Source organism: Rana temporaria, chromosome 1 (assembly GCF_905171775.1).
Source record: "Rana temporaria chromosome 1, aRanTem1.1, whole genome shotgun sequence".
NCBI classification, from domain to species: domain Eukaryota; kingdom Metazoa; phylum Chordata; class Amphibia; order Anura; family Ranidae; genus Rana; species Rana temporaria.
The window spans coordinates 63,828,346-63,846,664 of NC_053489.1; the positions used below are offsets into that span (position 1 = coordinate 63,828,346).

Below are 18,319 nucleotides of genomic sequence, written 5' to 3' on the forward strand. Positions count from 1 at the left end.
TAAAGTCCCAAACACCTTCGGGTGGTCCCCCCCTTTTTTCTTATAGTACCAGGGATGGAAACAGTGATCGGCAGCTGGCAGTGTTCCCCTGCCAGCCCTATATGGGGCTGTCCGTGCAAAGTGTGCATAATCTGTCCACACAAACGGCATACTTTAATTATGGTTTAATTTGCCATTCAGTTGCTGAACACACCACTTAGCTGCTTGCAAACATCACGCACTGTTTAGACCTTTTTTTTTTTTTTTGTCTGCATCCCGGGATTGCGATGCACTCACTGTGCTTCCCTTATCCCCCTTTGGGGGTATGGGCGGTTACCGTCAGTGCATCGGCGTTACGTGCCATCCGAGTGATGTCCTTATTGGGCGTCGCCCTGTTGTATGGCTAGTATCCATCACAGCTGATCAAGTGGGTGTGTGCAGCATCTCTTCAGTACAGGCAATTGTGCTGTCTAATTGAGGGCCCCGCCCCCACACTGGTCAGCTGACGTGACGTTGGGGGCAGTCTGGTGCATTTGCTGGACGTATTTAAGCACCTTCCCAGCTCTTCAGCCAGTGGCCATTTTCTATGCAGGCCTTACAGCTGTCACTAGCTGTGGCCATCCTACTCGCATTCCAGGTATCCTTTGTTAATTTTAATGTATTTGTTATGCCCTTATCCCCCTACTATGTGGGTCACTGTTTGATGGACCTATTCATTCATTCATTACAGATACCTACCTGTACTATAAGGATACACTACAATTTTACTTTACCCATGGTCGCTGTGCTGTCTGGGAGGGATGCTTTATGCGCTCTGCTGTTTGCCTGCTGGTCTGCCACCTCTGTCCCGGGACAGGCATATGTTTGGTCTTAACTGTATTTACATTACCACTTTGACATACTATGTAAGTAACCAGAATTGACTTACTACCTCTTTTTTGGTGGATCCAATTTTAATACCTTGATCACTAATCAAATCTGTATTCCAGATATCCCACTACATCCGCCCCTGATGAGTGTTTTTCATATACACGAAACGCCGCGTCGGGCTTACAAAGATGTAGCTATACGCGTTTATGGGACCCATTCTGATCAACCAGTACTTCTATGATCTATTTACATTTTATACTTCACCTATTGCGTGGTTATGCCCAACCTCTATGTGGCTATATATGTTGTCATCGACTGTTATTTATTTAATGTATTTTTATATCAATTATTGTATTATGTATGAAATGTATGTTCTGTACTTTTGTACAAGTTATTTGTTTCTACCAAATATTCTACTTTCTCAATACATGAACATTTCATCTATGGCTTGTTTCATTACTTTGTCCCCATTCAGCCCACTGTTTCATTTAAAGTCCCAAATTCCCTTTGTTGCAATTTTCCGCATACGGGATGGAGATATAGTATGGATGTAATCTCATATAAAGTCCAAGACACAAGGATGGAGATACATCACAGACGTATTCTCATTTAAAGTCCCAAACACCTTCGGGTGGTCCCCCCCTTTTTTCTAAAAAAGAACACAGTGGGTGGGATGTCACATCTTGATTGATGGATGATCTGCCTCCCATAACAGCATGAGGACACAGGCTGTAGTGGAAATCTCCTCCTACCTGAACACTCAGCACTCGGGCAGACTCTGCAGTTTATCATGTAACTGTGATATACAGATAAGCCAAAAGGTATACAGTGGCAGAATTTTGATGTAAAAGGAAGATTATAAACTGGTGGCACTGTGTGTGTGTGTGTGTGTGGGGGGGGGGGGGGGGGCAGACAAATTATTTTCATATTACTGGGTTTCGTAACACTTTAAGGCAGTTGATTAACCTTTACCTTACCTTCTGCCTTCAATTGTTAAAACGAAATCCAATATTTTCTCCTAAAATACTCTGTTAGTTTTCCTCACTATGCAGTATCTATAGGAGGTTTAATGTCGAGTTGTAAAACGCAGCTCAGAATTAGCTACAAAAGGGACTTCTGAAAAGCTAGTCAAATCAGGATTTAAATGTGAATATAAATAAACTGTTTTGATTTCTCAGTAACGCTGTGGTCAGACATGCAAACTTTCTACTGGTTATATCAGTTTCCATTTATTCATGCCTTGTCTGATTAGATAAACAGTTCAGCTTGAGACACAGAAACAAACATAAAATTTGAGATTTCGCTTTATTGTGGTTACTAATCGGGGACTCTGGTAGAGAGAATTCCCAGCAAAATGCCCCAGCTCTGCCCCACAGCTATTGTGATATTCCCCTAATTATTCATGCAGAATACACCACATATAACTGGAATTGCATCTGTGTGAGAATAACACTTTAATTGTGGCTTGGTTGTATTGTGGCTGTTGTATACCGGCATACCCCACTTTTAAGTACACAATGGGGTTTATTTACTAAGGCTGGAAAGTGCAAAATCAGACTCACTTCTGCATAGAAAATAATGAGCTTCCAGGTTTTATTACTAAAGTTTAATTTAACAAGCTGGGGTTAGAAGCTCATTAGTTTCTATGCAGAATTGAGCCTGATTTTGCACTTTCCATCTTAGTAAACAAACCCCATTGTGTACTTAAAAGGGGTATGCCTGTAGGCAGAAAAAAAACTACAGTAAGTAAATCTCACTATTAGATGCTCCTACTGCCAAACAAGCTCGCTATCAGAACCTCCTACTTCAAACCAGCCTCACCATTAGACCCTCCTACTGCAAGCCAACATCGATATTAGACCCTTCTACTGCAAACCAACATCGATATTAGACCCTCCTACTGCATGCCAACATCGATATCAGACACTCCCACTGCATGCCAACATCGATATCAGACCCTCCTACTGCAAGCCAACATCGATATTAGACCCTCCTACTGCAAGCCAACATCGATATTAGACCCTCCTACTGCAAGCCAACATCGATATTAGACCCTCCTACTGCAAACCAACTTCACTATTAGACCCTCTTACTGCAAACCAAAATCACTATTAGACCCTCCTACTGCAAACCAACTTCACTATTAGACCCTCCTACTGCAAACCAACTTCACTATTAGACCCTCCTACTGCAAACCAACATCACTATTAGACCCTCCTACTGCAAACTAACATCACTATTAGACCCTCCTACTGCAAACTAACATCACTATTAGACCCTCCTACTGCAAACTAACATCACTATTAGACCCTCCTACTGCATGCCAACATCGATATTAGACCCTCCTACTGCAAACCAACTTCACTATTAGACTATTGGGTGCTGGGACAGAGCACAGCTAGGGCAGGCTATCATTTTCAATAGTAATAAATTGCAAAATGGCTAATATATACATTATACTGTCAAAAGTACTTTAATGGCATCCTAGTCTGAAGCCTCGTACACACGCTTGGTTTTCTTGGCAAGAACCAGCAAGACAATTGCTGGTAGAGCTTTCTTGCCGAGTAAACCGAGTGTGTGTACGAGGCTTTCAGGCTTCTCATCAAGAAAACTGGCCAAAATCTCAACGAGAAAAATAGAGAACCTGCTCTCTATTTTCTGGTTGTGATTCTCGGCAGTGTTTTTCTGCCGAGAAACCCGATAATGTGTATATTTACCTGACGCCGTGGAAACCCTTGCATGCTCGAAATGACTTTGACACATGCGCGGTAGCTTCCTAGGCAAAGGTAGGGTGTAGCAAGATGGCGGCAATGGCATCGAATGTGACAAAAGCATGCTCGTCGCAGTCGATGACGTCACCGGGTTCGTGCCATTCAAAAGAACGGTGGTTCTTTTGAATGGTGTCTGTACACTCGGCCAGCAAGAGATTCTTGTCAAGAATCTCGTCAGGAAAAAACAACGTTGTGTACAGGGCTTTAGTCTGTAAGGTTCAATATTGAGTTGGCCCACCATTTGCAGCTATAACAGCTTCAACTCTTCTAGGAAGGCTTCCCACAAGGTTGAAGAGTGTGTCTATGGGAATGTTTGACCATTCTTCCACAAGCGCATTTGTAAGGTCAGGCATTGATGTTGGATGAGAAGGCCTATCTCACAGTCTCCGCTCTAAGTCATCCCATGTGCAGGTCAATCAAGTTCCTCCACCCCAAACTCACTCATCCATGTCTTTATGGACCTTGCTTCGTGCACTGGTCCAAATCATTTTATGGGAGGGGATTATGGTGTGGGGTTGTTTTTCAGGGGTTGGGCTTTCCCCCTTAGTTCCAATGACGAGAACTCTTAGGGCATCAGCATACCAAGACCTTTTGAACAATGTCATGCTCCCAACAATGTGGGAACAGTTTGGGGATCCCCCTTCCTGTTCCAACATGACTGCACACCAGTGCACAAAGCAAGGTCCATAAAGACATAAATGAGCGAGTTTAGGGTGGAGGAACTTGACTGGCCTGTACAGAGTCCTAACCTCAACCCGATAGAACGCCTTTGAGATGAATCATGAGTGGAGACTGCAAGCCAGGCATTCTCATCCAACATCGGTGCCATTCCTCCAGAATGATCAAACATTCCCATAGACACTCCTAAACCTTGTGGACAGCCTTCCCAGAAGAGTTGAAGCTATTATAGCTGCAAAGGGCGGGGCCAACTCAATATTGAACCCTACGGATTCCATTAAAGTTTATTTGCATGTAAAGGCAAGTGTCCCAATACTTTTGTAAATATAGTTTATATAATTATAATTGTTTTCTCCTTTAAATGTATCCACCACAAAACTGGGCTTTAACACATCAGGTTTTATTATTTGGCAACAGAAGCATGTTGCACCTGAGTCTAGATTAATTATATGATGTAGCCTTTAATGCTGTGTGAACACACAGCCACTATCAATAATTATCCTCAGCCTACAAATCACAGAGTAGGGAAGTGCACCCTCAACTCTGCAGTTTTCTCATACAGAGTTGGAATTTTAAATAGAAGCTGCCAAAATGACTTTCAATTGATGAATACTCAGAACTGACACCTTGAATTGAAAAGATGAAAGTGACCATTTCAACATTTATGAGTTACAAAGACTAAAACACGAAATGCAAAGAGAAAGTTGGGTTGGCTAAAATGCAAAGTAAAGGGAAAATGGGTAACCGAATAAGACAAATCCTCAACATTAGTATAAATATATTCATGTTGTACAAAATAGCATTAATAGAGTATAGAATTCACACGTATAACTTGTATAACAGTGTAAATTTGCTGTCCCCTCCAAATAACTCAACACACAGCTTATAATGTCTAAACCGCTGGCAACAAAAGTGAGTACGCCCCTAACTGATAATGTCCAAATTGGGCCCAATTAGCCATATTTCCTCCCCAGTGTCATGTGACTCTTTAGTGTTACAAGGTCTCAGGTGTGAATGGGGAGCAGGTGTGTTCAATTTGTTGTTATCCCTCTCAGGCCTCGTACACACGACCGTTTACCTCGACAGAATCCATCAAGAAACTTGGTGGGAGAGCTTCTTTGCAGAGGAAAGAGGTCGTGTGTTTGTTTTTCGTAGAGAAAACTGTCATGGAACTCGACGAGAAAAACAAGTTCTCTTTTTCCTCATCGGGAGTCTCAATTTCCTCTTCGTGTTTCTCGTCGGGCTGGTTTACAACGAGAAACACGTTCGTGTGTATGCTTAGAAACCCGTGCATGCTCAGAATAAAGTATGAGACAGGAGCGCACCTTCGGTAAAAGTAGCGTTCGTAATGGAGATAGCACATTCATCACGCTCTAACAGATGGAAAAGTGCGAATCGTCTCTTACCGAACTTTTACTAACACGCAGTAACATGAGATTAGCAAAAGCAGCCCCAAGGGTTGTGCCAGTGGAATCAAACTTCCCCTTTATAGTGCCGTCGTACGCATTGAATGTCACCGCCTTTGAGAACGACGAGATTTTGTCTTGACAGTGTGTATGCAAGGAAAGCTTGTCAAGATTCTCGACAAGCCTAACAAGGAACTCGTCGAGGAAAACAATGTTTTATTTAAGACGATGTTCCTCGGTCATGTGTACGAGGCCTCACTCTCTCATACTGGTCACTGGAAGTACAACACCTCATGGATCTGAGGATCTGAATAAAAGAATTGTTGCTCTACGTAAAGATGGTCTAGGCTATAAGAAGATTGCCAAGACCCTAAAACTGAGCTGTAGCACAGTGGTCAAAACCAGACAGAGGTTTAACAGGTCAGGTTCCACTCAGAACAAGCCTCTCCATGGTCGACCAAAGAAGTTGAGTTCACATGCTCAGCGTCATATCCAGAGGTTGTCTTTGGGAAATAGACGTATGAGTGCTGCCAGCATTGATGCAGAGGTTGAAGTGGTGGGGGGTCAGCCTTTCAGTGCTCAGACCATACATCGCACACTGCATCAAAATGGTCTGCATGACTGTCGTCCCAGAAGGAAGCCTCTTCTAAAGATGATGCACAAAAAAGCCTGCAGTTTGCTGAATACAAGCAGACTAAGGACATGGATTACTGGAACCAAGTCCTGTGGTCTGATGAGACCAAGATAAACTTAGTTGGTTCAGATGGTGTCAAGCGTGTGTAGCAGCACCCAGGTGAGGATTACAAAGACAACTGTGTCTTGCCTACAGTCAAGCATGGTAGTGGGAGTGTCATGGTCTGGGGTTGCATGAGTGCTGCCGGCACTGGGGAGCTACAGTTCATTGAGGGAACCATGAATGCCAACATGTACTGTGACATACTGAAACAGAGCATGATCCCCTCCCTTCGGAGACTGGGCCGCAGGGCAGTATTCCAACATGATAACGACCCCAAACACACCTCCAAGACCACCACTGCCTTGCTAAAGAAGCTGAGGGTAAAGGTGATGGACTGGCCAAGCATGTCTCCAGACCTAAACCCTATTGATCATAGTGTTGCTCACGAATATTCGCATTGCGAATATTCGGCTCGAATATAGCATATTCGAGAAATCGCGCTATATTTCGAATTTCGCGGTGAATATTCGCAATTCCGAATATTCGCATTTTTTCAATTTGATTTTTAAAACAGATCACATCCTATCGACGTCTAAAAGCATTGCTGGTATGATTAGAGACCCTGGGCAGAGTAGCTAAGCTGAGGCGATCCTTTTATGTTGCCAAATTGAAAAAAAAAATATTGCGATTTTTCGCTATTGCGAATGCGAAAATAATTGCGAATTTTCGATAACTGTGGTAGGAGAACTCTGATTGTCTCTGATGCAAAAGGGGGGGGCTTTGTGTATGTGTATGTTATGAATATTTGTATGTTTGATATTATTATTTTTTGTAAGAAGGAAAAAATTGCGCATACCTTAAAAAAGGGGAGAATACAGCAGCAACTCAAAAATGTTATACAACATAAATTAATACAAGACAGAAAATGGAGTCGCTCTACAAGAATAAAAAATATGTCTAGTGACAAGACATGTGGGCAAATTATAAAATAAGCAAGCGCAAATAACTTGTGAAATACACAGTGAAACAAATATATAAAGAAATATAGTCCCAATAATAGAAAAATAATCTTTCATAAAAATGTCTTTGATATGTGAAGTGAAAAAAAGTCCAAAGCATGCAGCATGAACGTGTTCAATCTTTAAGGTGTTTGATTGACAAACGGCTGTGACAGATGGATAGAGTAAAGAATCACCACCAATGCAAAACACTTTTTATTTTCTATTGTAAAATATCAAGAATATTCTGAGCCAATCAGAGTGCTCCTTCTGCATTTGCCGAATATTCGCAATTATTTTGTATTGTAAAATATCAAGAATATTCTGAGCCAATCAGAGTGCTCCTTCTGCATTTGCCGAATATTCGCAATTATTTTGTATTGTAAAATATCAAGAATATTCTGAGCCAATCAGAGTGCTCCTTCTGCATTTGCCGAATATTCGCAATTATTTTGTATTGTAAAATATCAAGAATATTCTGAGCCAATCAGAGTGCTCCTTCCGCATTTGCCGAATATTCGCAATTATTTTGTATTGTAAAATATCACGAATATTCTGAGCCAATCAGAGTGCTCCTACAGCATTTGTCGAAATTGCGCAATAAATATCGCATTCGCATGTTGCGATATTTCGATAAAATATCACGAATATTCTGAGCCAATCAGAGCGCTCCTCCAGCATTTCTCGAAATTGCGCAATAAATATCGCATTCGCATGTTGCGATATTTCGATAAAATATCACGAATATTCTGAGCCAATCAGAGTGCTCCTACCGCAGTTATCAAAAAATCGCAATTATTTTCGCATTCGCAATAGCGAAAAATCGCAATAATTTCATTTCGATAAAATATCACGAATATTCGAATTTAGCGAATATATCTCGAATATTCGAATATATATTCGAGATATATCGCGAAATCGAATATGGCATATTCTGCTCAACACTAATTGATCATCTATGGGGCATCCTCAAACGGAAGGTGGAGGAGCGCAAGGTCTCTAACATCCACCAGCTCTGTGATGTCATCATGGAGGAGTGGAAGAGGACTCCAGTGGCAACCTGTGAAGCTCTGGTGAACTCCATGCCCAAGAGGGTTAGGGCAGTGCTGGAAAATAATGGTGACCACACAAAGTTTTTACACTTTGGGCCCAATTTGGACATTTTCACTTAAGGGTGTACACTCACTTCTGTTGCCAGCGGTTTAGACATTAATGGCTGTGTGTTGAGTTATTTTGAGGGGACAGCAAATTTACACTGTTAGGCCCCGTACACACGACCGAGTTTCTCGGCAGAATTCAGCCAGAAACTCGGTCGGAGCTGGATTCTGCCGAGAAACTCGGTCGTGTGTACACTTTTCAGCGAGAAAGCCGACGAGGAACTCGTCGGGCCGAAAAGAGAACGTGTTCTCTATTTCCTTGTTGGTTAATGAGGAAAGTCGGCCCGCCGAGATCTCGGCGGCTTCCACAGTGAACTCGACGAGGAACTCGATGTGTTTGGCACGTCGAGTTCCTCGGACGTGTGTACGGGGCCTTATACAAGCTGTACACTCACTACTTTACATTGTAGCAAAGTGTCATTTCTTCAGTGTTGTCACATGAAAAGATAGAATAAAATATTTACAAAAATGTGAGGGGTGTACTCACTTTTGTGAGATACTGTAAGTTCTAATGTGGGTGTTGGAAATGCTACTGATGAAAAGGGGAAAATACACGTTAGGTCTAATGTAGGGCCAGCAACACATAAATTGCTATCTGATCAAGTGTCCCAATACTTTTGACAATATTGTATTTCTTGGGATGTATGAAAAGGAAAATTAAAGCATGCTGTGTTTACCAATCAGGCTCCCCTTTCTCTATGCCTTACAAAAGAAACCTTGGCAACATCTAACAGGGTGAGAAGCAAGAAAATAAGTTTTGGGTAATGCGCAGGTACGTTTCTTTTAAGTTAAGAAATCCATTATAGTAAATATGTTTTTTAGTTCAGCTTGTAGACTGAAAGGGTTCCTTTAAATAATTAGTTTAAACATTGCTTTAAAGAATCTATCATATATCATTACACTAAACAAGACTGCACACTATGAAAAGAGGAGCAATATATAGAAGCAAGCCTCAACACTTGTCAAGCATTAAAGCACACTGAGAAGACTCACGGGAACCATCTCTTTAATTGGGTGATACAGTTTAGGAGGATAAAAAATGCTGCAAATCTGTAATGCCTCGGAGTAAACATTGAATATTATCTCAAAGACTACATAATGTATACCTGCTAATATACAATCAACTTTACATAGTTACATAGTTAGTCAGGTTGAAAAAAGACACAAGTCCATCAAGTTCAACCATAAGAAATAAAATAATAATAATATCATGAGGAATGGGGGGTTGTTGGGGCGCTTGCTATTAATAAAGTGATAAATAACCATATTTAGTATCTAACAAATTATAATAATATTAATAAAAATATTAATAAATAAATAATGAAATATAAAGTGCATACATGAATAAAGTGCATATAGGTCAAAATACAGTGCTTAATTAATAAAGTGTTGATCTTGAGGAATTGAAAAATAGACAATGAAGAACAGCCATAAACATAAAATCTTCATGCAGCCAATTCCAAAATAATGATCCTCAGTATTGAATCCATTTCATGCAAAAACAAATAATAAGTCCATAACAGTTCAAAAAGTGCAAAGTGACACAAATTTTCCTTCCACCACAAAAGTGACAGGTGCTCAAGTGCTCCACTCGTTCTCACAAGCCTCTCACCTCAATAGGCTTGTAAAATAAGCCTCCCAAAAAATAGCAGCAGCAGCAGTAGACTATCAGGGATAACACTCCAGCACTTCCAGGGTTGACGATGTTCTAGCAGATCTCAGTGGTATTACCAGACTCCCAGCAGTGGAGACAAAACAAAGAGGGGGCTCCATAGTGCAGTATTGGTTAAAAAACGTTTAATCCAATATTAAAAACACTTACATCACAGTTGAAAGATAACAGCATTGAAATGAATCCGCCGCTCTCGGCCGCGAACGGGGATGACGTCACCGATGGCTCTCTTCCTCCCTCACGCGTTACGTGGCTGGTCACGCCACTTAATCATAGGGACCCTATTCATAACCAATACTGCACTATGGAGCCCCTCTTTGTTTTGTCTCCACTGCTGGGAGTCTGGTAATACCACTGAGATCTGCTAGAACATCGTCAGCCCTGGAAGTGCTGGAGTGTTATCCCTGATAGTCTACTGCTGCTGCAATTTTTTGGGAGGCTTAATTTACAAGCCTATTGAGGTGAGAGGCTTGTGAGAACGAGTGGAGCACTTGAGCACCTGTCACTTTTGTGGTGGAAGAAAAATGTGTGTCACTTAGCAACTTTTTCAACTGTTATGGACTTATTATTTGTTTTTGCATGAAATTGGATTCAATACTGAGGATCACTATTTTTGAATTGGCTGCATGAAGATTTTATGTTTATGGCTATTCTTCATTGTCTATTTTTCAATTTCTCAAGATCAACACTTTATTAATTAAGCACCGTATTTTGACCTATATGCACTTTAATCATTTATGCACAAACTTGAGATCTTTGGTTCCAACACCCGTGTCTTTGTGCGACGCAGAAAAGGTGAACGGATGGACTCTACATGCCTGGTTCCCACCGTGAAGCATGGAGGAGGAGGTGTGATGGTGTGGGGGTGCTTTGCTGGTGACACTGTTGGGGATTTAATCAAAATTGAAGGCATACTGTACCATCATGGCTACCACAGCATCTTGCAGCGGCATGCTATTCCATCTGGTTTGCGTTTAGTTGGACCATCATTTATTTTTCAACAGGACAATGACCCCAAACACACCTCCAGGCTGTGTAAGGGCTATTTGACCAAGAAGGAGAGTGATGGGGTGCTGCGCCAGGTGACTACCTCTTGAAGCTCATCAAGAGAATGCCACGAGTGTGCCAAGCAGTAATCAAAGCAAAAGGTGGCTACTTTGAAGAATCTAGAATATGAAATATATTTTATTTATTTTTATATTTAGTTTTGATGTCTTCAGTGTGAATCTACAATTTTCATAGTCATGAAAATAAAGAAACTCTTTGAATGAGAAGGTGTGTCCAAACTTTTGGTCTGTACTGTATATATATATAAAACAAGGTTTAGGAGTGTGTCTATGGGAATGTTTGACCATTCCTCCAGAAGCGCATTTGTGAGGTCAGGCTCTGATGTTGAATAAAAAGGCCTGGTTTGCAGTCTCCACTCTTATTCATCCCAAAGGTACCACCCGGTCCCATCATAGGGCCGGCCCTGGGTCTAAGCGGTCCCAGGATAGCTGTGTCCCAGACTGGTCCCAGAACCTGTTCTGTGCCCCCCTGCCTCCCCCATACTGTGTTCTTTGCGTTGTCTTGTCTTTGCTTTATGGCATTTTTTTGTTTATTGTTTCAAATCGATTTTATTGAAAGTACTATTAAAAATATGCTTAATTCTATTAACTATTTATACTTTGGTGTCTAAATTGGGGCAAGCTGGTAGGGGGCCCCAGAGCATTACTTTGCCCAGGGGCCCATGATGCTATTAAGACGGCCCTGGCAATGGATAGATTATTATGACATTTTTCACTTGCACTTTATTAGGATGCCAACATTTAAGCAGGGGCAAAAGTTGAGAGAATGTAGAAAGCTTTCATAAGTAATCAGAAGACTTGTAGCAGTCACTTTACTTCGGGAATTCAGAGGAGATTATCACAGAACAGATGGAACAATGCTGACGCCAGAAGTGTATCTGTGAAAATGATTTGAACATATGTAGTTTATCAAAGGAAAAACATTGGCCAATCTTACATGAAAGATGGAAATGGATACTTCTAGGAATGTGGAAGAAAAGGAGAAACTTAGTGTAAGAGCCACTTGGACGTGCTGCTTATTTGGAGCTTATTTTAGTTACTAAAATACCATTTCATTTAACCTATTCAGCCATTTTTTGATATTCAACACTTCTCTACTTTACCAGCAATTGCCTGGTCATGCAACACTGTACCCAAATTAAATTTAAATATTTTTTTTCACATAGAGCTTTCTTTTGGTGGTATTTGATCATCACTGGGTTTTTTATTTTTTAATATATAAAAGAAAAAAGACAGAGAATTTTGGGAAAAAAATGAATACATCTCCAATTAAAAAATATAGATCAAAATGTATTCTGCTACGTCTTCGGTAAAAAAAAAAAAAAAAAGAAGAAAAACTGTTTATATTAACCACTTAACCCCCTGACCATATTGCTGTCCAAGGACCAGAGCACTTTTTGCGATTAGGCACTGCGTCGCTTTAAATGACAATTGCGCGGTCGTGCGACGTGGCTCCCAAACAAAATTGGCGTCCTTTTTTACCCACAAATAGAGCTTTCTTTTGGTAGTATTTGATCACCTCTGCAGTTTTTAGTTTTTGCGCTATAAACAAAAATAGAGCGACAATTTTGAAAAAAATGAATATTTTTTACTTTTTGCTGTAATAAATATCCCCCAAAAATATATAAAAAACGTTTTTTTCCTCAGTTTAGGCCGATACGTATTCTTCTACATATTTTTTCGTAAAAAAAAACGCAATAAGCGTTTATTGATTGGTTTGCGCAAAAGTTATAGCGTTAACAAAATAGGGGGTATTTTTATGGCATTTTTATTAATTTTTTTTTTACTAGTAATGGCGGCGATCAGCGATTTTTTTCGGTACTGCGACATTATGGCAGACACTTTGGACACTTTTGACACATTTTTGGGACCATTGGCATTCTTATAGCGATCAGTGCTATAAAAATGCATTGGATTACTATAAAAATGCCACTGGCAGTGAAGGGGTTAACACTAGGGGGCGGGAAGGGGTTAAGTATGTCCCTGGGTGTGTTCTAACTGTAGGGGGGTGGCCTTACTAGGGGAAATCACTGATCTTCTGTTCATACATTGTATGAACAGAGGATCAGCATTTCCCCCCCGGACAGGACCGGGAGCTGTGTGTTTACTCACACAGCTCCCGGTCCCCGCTCTGTAACGAGCAATCGCGGGTGCCCGGGAGGCGGGGCGAGCGGGGGGCGCGCGCCCCTAGTGGCCTGCGAGAGAGCCGACGTAGAGCTACGGGCTCTCGCGCAGGAGAGCCGACCTGCTGCCATAAAACGATGACGGCAGGTCGGCAAGCAGTTAATTGGTTTCTGTGAAAGTTATAGTGTCTACAAATGATGGTCTATGTACTGGAATTTACCCAGCTATGACAGTATACTGGTAATGGTGATAGTAATAATAGTAATAGTGATCAGCGACTTATAGTGGGACTGTGATAATGTGCGGACAATCTGGCGCTAACAGACCCTTGCTAAAAGGTACACTAACTGACACTGACATAGTGACACTAATACAATGATCAGATTTAATACTGTACACTGTATTATTGACACTGGCCAGGGAGGGGTTAACATCAAGGGACAATCAAGGAGTTAACTGTGTGCCTAACAATGTGAATTGTGTGTAGTATGGGCTGTTTTTAATTACAGATTTGGCTATTTTTCTCCCTGATTTGCAGGTAGAAGAAACAGACAGATCGGTGATATGTGTATAGATCCCTGTGTGTTTGACTACAGCTGATCAGCAGGTCTCGGCCATAAATCATTGGTCAGGACCTGCTGACCAAATCCCGCTATAGCCAGTGACAGCACAGATTATTAGCAGACGCCCCCTAACCCGGAGCACGCTAGATCACATACATGTATGTTTTCCAGCCTGCCAGTGCCGCCCTGTCGCAGTAAATGTACTGTGCCTGGCAGTGGCGGCTGGTGCTCTAAATTGTTGGGGGGCGCAAAAAAAAACTGACAAAAAAAAACATCAATTGCAGCCACTGTGTCCATCGAACGCAGCTACTGTGCCCATCAATTTCCGCCACTGTGCCATCAAACGCAGCCGCTGTGCCCATCAAACACAGCCACTGTGCCATCAAGCGCAGCCACTGTGCCCATTAAATGCAGCCACTGTGCCATCAAACACAGCCACTGTACCCATAAATTGCCGCCACTGTGCCATCAAACGCAGCTACTGTATCCATCAATTGCTGCCAGTGTGCCCATCAATTACAGCCACTGTGCCCATCAATTGCCGCTTCTGTGCCCATCAATTGCTGCCAGTGTGCCCATCAATTGCCGCTACTGTGCCCCATCAATTGCTGCCAGTGTGCCTATCAATTGCTGCCACTGTGCCCTATCAATTGCTGCCAATGTGCCCATCAATTGCTGCCAGTGTGCCCCATCAATTGCTGCCAGTGTGCCCCATCAATTGCTGCCAGTGTGCCCCATCAATTGCCGCTACTGTGCCCCATCAATTGCTGCCAGTGTGCCCATCAATTGCTGCTACTGTGCCCCGTCAAATGCTGCCAGTGTGCATCGCCCGGGACTTACCTGTCTCTCAGCGGGTCACAGTGGCATCCTCCACGTCCGTGCTCCTATCTATGGTGAGAGAGAGGTGACAGGAGAGAGGGGGCAGCGCCCGTGCGCCCTTTATTGATGCACCGCCACTGGTGGACGGGCAGCAAGCAATTAAAGCTAAATGCCAAGTATGGATATTTTTTACATAGTTTCATTGGTTCAGCATAGAAGCTGGAAATCATCTGAAGACACCACTACTGCAGTGATCTCCACTTGCTTCCGAGTCCCGCACTGCCCTGCTGCATTGTGAACACAGAATGTCGGCTCCTTGGCATGGGCGCTATTTAGAGAATGATTTGCAGTTTCTGAATGAATGCAAAGCATTGTCTGATTGGATGACCACTGTGACTGATCGCTGCCATTACTAGTAAATAAATATAAAATTACAGTATATATATCGCATAGATTGTAGATGCTATAACTAAACCAATCAATATACGCTTAACATTTGTTTTGTTTTTTACCAAAAACATGTAGCAGAATACATATTGGCTTAAATTTATCAAGAAATTCGATTTTTTACATAAACTGTATTTATTGGATGTGTTGTAGAGCAGAACTAGCGGTATTTTTTTGTTTATTGCCCAAAAAATAAAAACCGCAGAGGTGATCAAATGCCACCAAGAGAAAGCTCAGTTTGTAAGAAAAAAGGACAAATTGTATTTGGGTACAGTGTTGCACGACCGCGCAGTTGTCAGTTAAAAGAGTGCAGTGCTGTCTCTCACAAAAAATGGCCTGGTCATGAGGGGGTAAACCTTCCAGAGGTCAAGTGCATAAGGTCCACCTCTTTTCCTGGATGGAGGTCCAGTGTCATCCAGTTCCTCCTACCCCAGCCTGACTGTCTCTGGCCCACCCCTTTAATTTATTAAATTTACATTCCTTTACTCTTGAAGACTCGGTATCACATGGGCATTACCTAAAGCAGTCTGCATGCAAATACAGTCTAAAAAAAGAGAGAAAAATACAGTGCTGTCAAACTCAATTAATAAGTGAATATCAGAAATAATATAGGCAGCAACTTTCCTGTAAGCTACACACAGCACAAAAAAAGTCCAAAATAAAGTTGCGCTTAACAAATTTAACGAACAATTGCAAACATATTGAAACAAAGAAAGTCCATTGAGTGATGGGAAATCCAATGAATCTGTAAGCTCTAACGAGCAGGGCCCTCTGATCCTTCCTGAATTGAATTGTATTGTAACTGTACTGTCTTCCCTGATGTTGTAAAGCGATGCGCAAACTGTTGGCGCAATATATAAATCCTGTATAATAATAATAATAATAATACCGTATTTATCGCGGTATAGCGCGCTCCCGCGTATACCGTGCACCCCTAAAGTTGCCCCGAATCCTGTGGAAAATTTTTTTTTTGTACTTACATTTTTGGTGTCTTACGCGGCGTCCATCGGCGGCCTCGTTGGGTCCGGCGTCCGTCTGCGGCTTCGGGTGTCCTCTTTGGCGGGTCCGGCATCCTTCTGCGGCGTCCTCGCGTCCTCCCCGCTCGTTTCCCGCGCCGAGTTTGAATATTTGAATACTGCGCCAACATATACAGAGCGCAGTACACTCGTGTATTGTCGGCAATGCTCGGCTACACTCGCGCTGACGTCCTGTACGTCCAGGACGTCAGCGCGGGAGGAGCCGAGACTGCCCGACAATACAAGAGTGTACTGCGCTCGGTATATGTCGGCGCAGTATTCAAACTCGGCACGGGAAAGCGGGTATCGGCGTATACCACGCACCCACGATTTTGCCCCAATCTGAGTCTTGGATCATAAGCTGGTGATAACTCTGTTTTTGCCCTCCTAGCACACAACATCCGGCCTGGGCCGTCTTTACCACAGGGCAAACGGGGAAGCTGCCCTGTCACTGTTGGGGGCCCAAAGCAAACCCCTTTGAAAAAAAAATTTTTTTTTTATTTATTTATTTATTTATTTAGGGGTCCGGAGGTCCCCAGGGCCCCAGATGGCAACCCCCCTTTTTTTTATTTATTTTTTAAATAAAAAAAATATTTTTTTTTAATATATTTTTATTTTTTATTAAAGGGACAATTTTTTTTAGGGGTCCCCAGGGGCCCGTTAAGCCCCTGTGCTGCCCACAAATCAGGCTGAAAATCATCAGCGGCACGCAGCCAATGACAGTACTGCTTCCCTTCCCAGTGTTTTAAAATGTACAGCACCCCTGGCTTCCCTTTAGACGTGCACTTCTCCCTTCCTGCCACTGGGTGCTGCTTGTATATGAAAGTGAATTAGAATGTGATTTTATAACATCCCCAGTTTGCTCTTCCCGAGGCTGACTTCTTCATGTCCTGCTCCTCAAGGTATGTCACTGTTTGCTAATCTATATTGTAAATAGAAGTTTTCTGTAGAGTGTGCCCAAAGTCTTTATAATATTTGATGATTCACTGCAGGTCTGGTCAGTGTTTTAAAAAGTTCCTCTATTTTACACATGGCATGGGGTCACAGCACCGTCTGTCCATTCTGCTTTAGCACCATGGGACCCCATGCCATGCCATGTGTAAAATAGAGGAACTCTTTAAATCACAGACCAGACCTGCAGTCCAGGCTGAGTAAGGCCACAGAGCACATGGCATTACTGTCTGTATTTAACTGCTTGATGGGCTTATTTTGGGCCTGGCTGGTTCACATGTATGTGTTTTGGCGGCCCACATTTGTGCAGGCACAGCAGCCCATTCATTTGAATGGGCCGCCATGCCTGCGTTTCCTGCAAAGAAAAGCGCATGCCTCATGTAATAGGCTGTGCACACGGCACGCCTATGCCCATCAAGCACTGAAATACAGCACTGTCTGTCCATTCTGCTGTCTGCTGTGACTTATCTGCAGTTCCCGCACTGTCAAACTTGCTGCATTTTTAGATGTTTAGGTCACGCTTTTAAAAACACAGTGCGTTTGTGTGTGCAAGAACTGCAGGTAAGTAGCATGGTGCAAAAGCAGAATGGATTTCAAAGCAACTGTATTTTTAAAATGCTGAATGCACCTTTTTTCTGCAGGAAACGAAGGCATGGCAGCCCATTCAAATCAATGGGCTGCTGTACCTGCACAAACGAGGACCGCCAAAACATACATGTGAACCAGCCAGGCCCAAAATAAGCTGGAGGGGGGCCCAAAAAAAATGTTTGCCCAGGGCCCAAACCATATTAAAAGACGGCCCTGCATCCGGCCACCATACATTGCCCCTTGCTGTGTACAAATGACAGTGTGCAAGTCACTTGGCAACATTTGACAGCGGGCAAAGCAAACCAAAGAATCATAAAAAGGGGAAAACAATGGTATTGACACAGCCACAAATGATCCACAATAACTCAAAAGCAAAATGGTACAGAAATATTTAGACAGAATAAAGGTGACCAGATGGCATCCACTCCCGGATAATAAAAAGAATTGAGCTCTGTCATTTCAAAGCCATTGTTATAAATTTTTAGGGACTTGTTAATGACTGGAATGGTACCGCCAGAGTGGCATAGGGCCAATGTG

The 18,319-nt window shown here is 42.4% G+C and overlaps 1 long non-coding RNA gene across 1 annotated transcript; it reads left to right on the plus strand.

The window, feature by feature from the left end:
• Positions 1–458: 458 nt before the first annotated feature.
• Positions 459–1,008, plus strand: LOC120927804. The gene is made up of 3 exons (XR_005747132.1): positions 459–616; positions 710–884; positions 969–1,008. It is a non-coding gene; the product is annotated as an uncharacterized LOC120927804 (long non-coding RNA).
• The last annotated feature ends 17,311 nt before the right edge of the window (positions 1,009–18,319 follow it).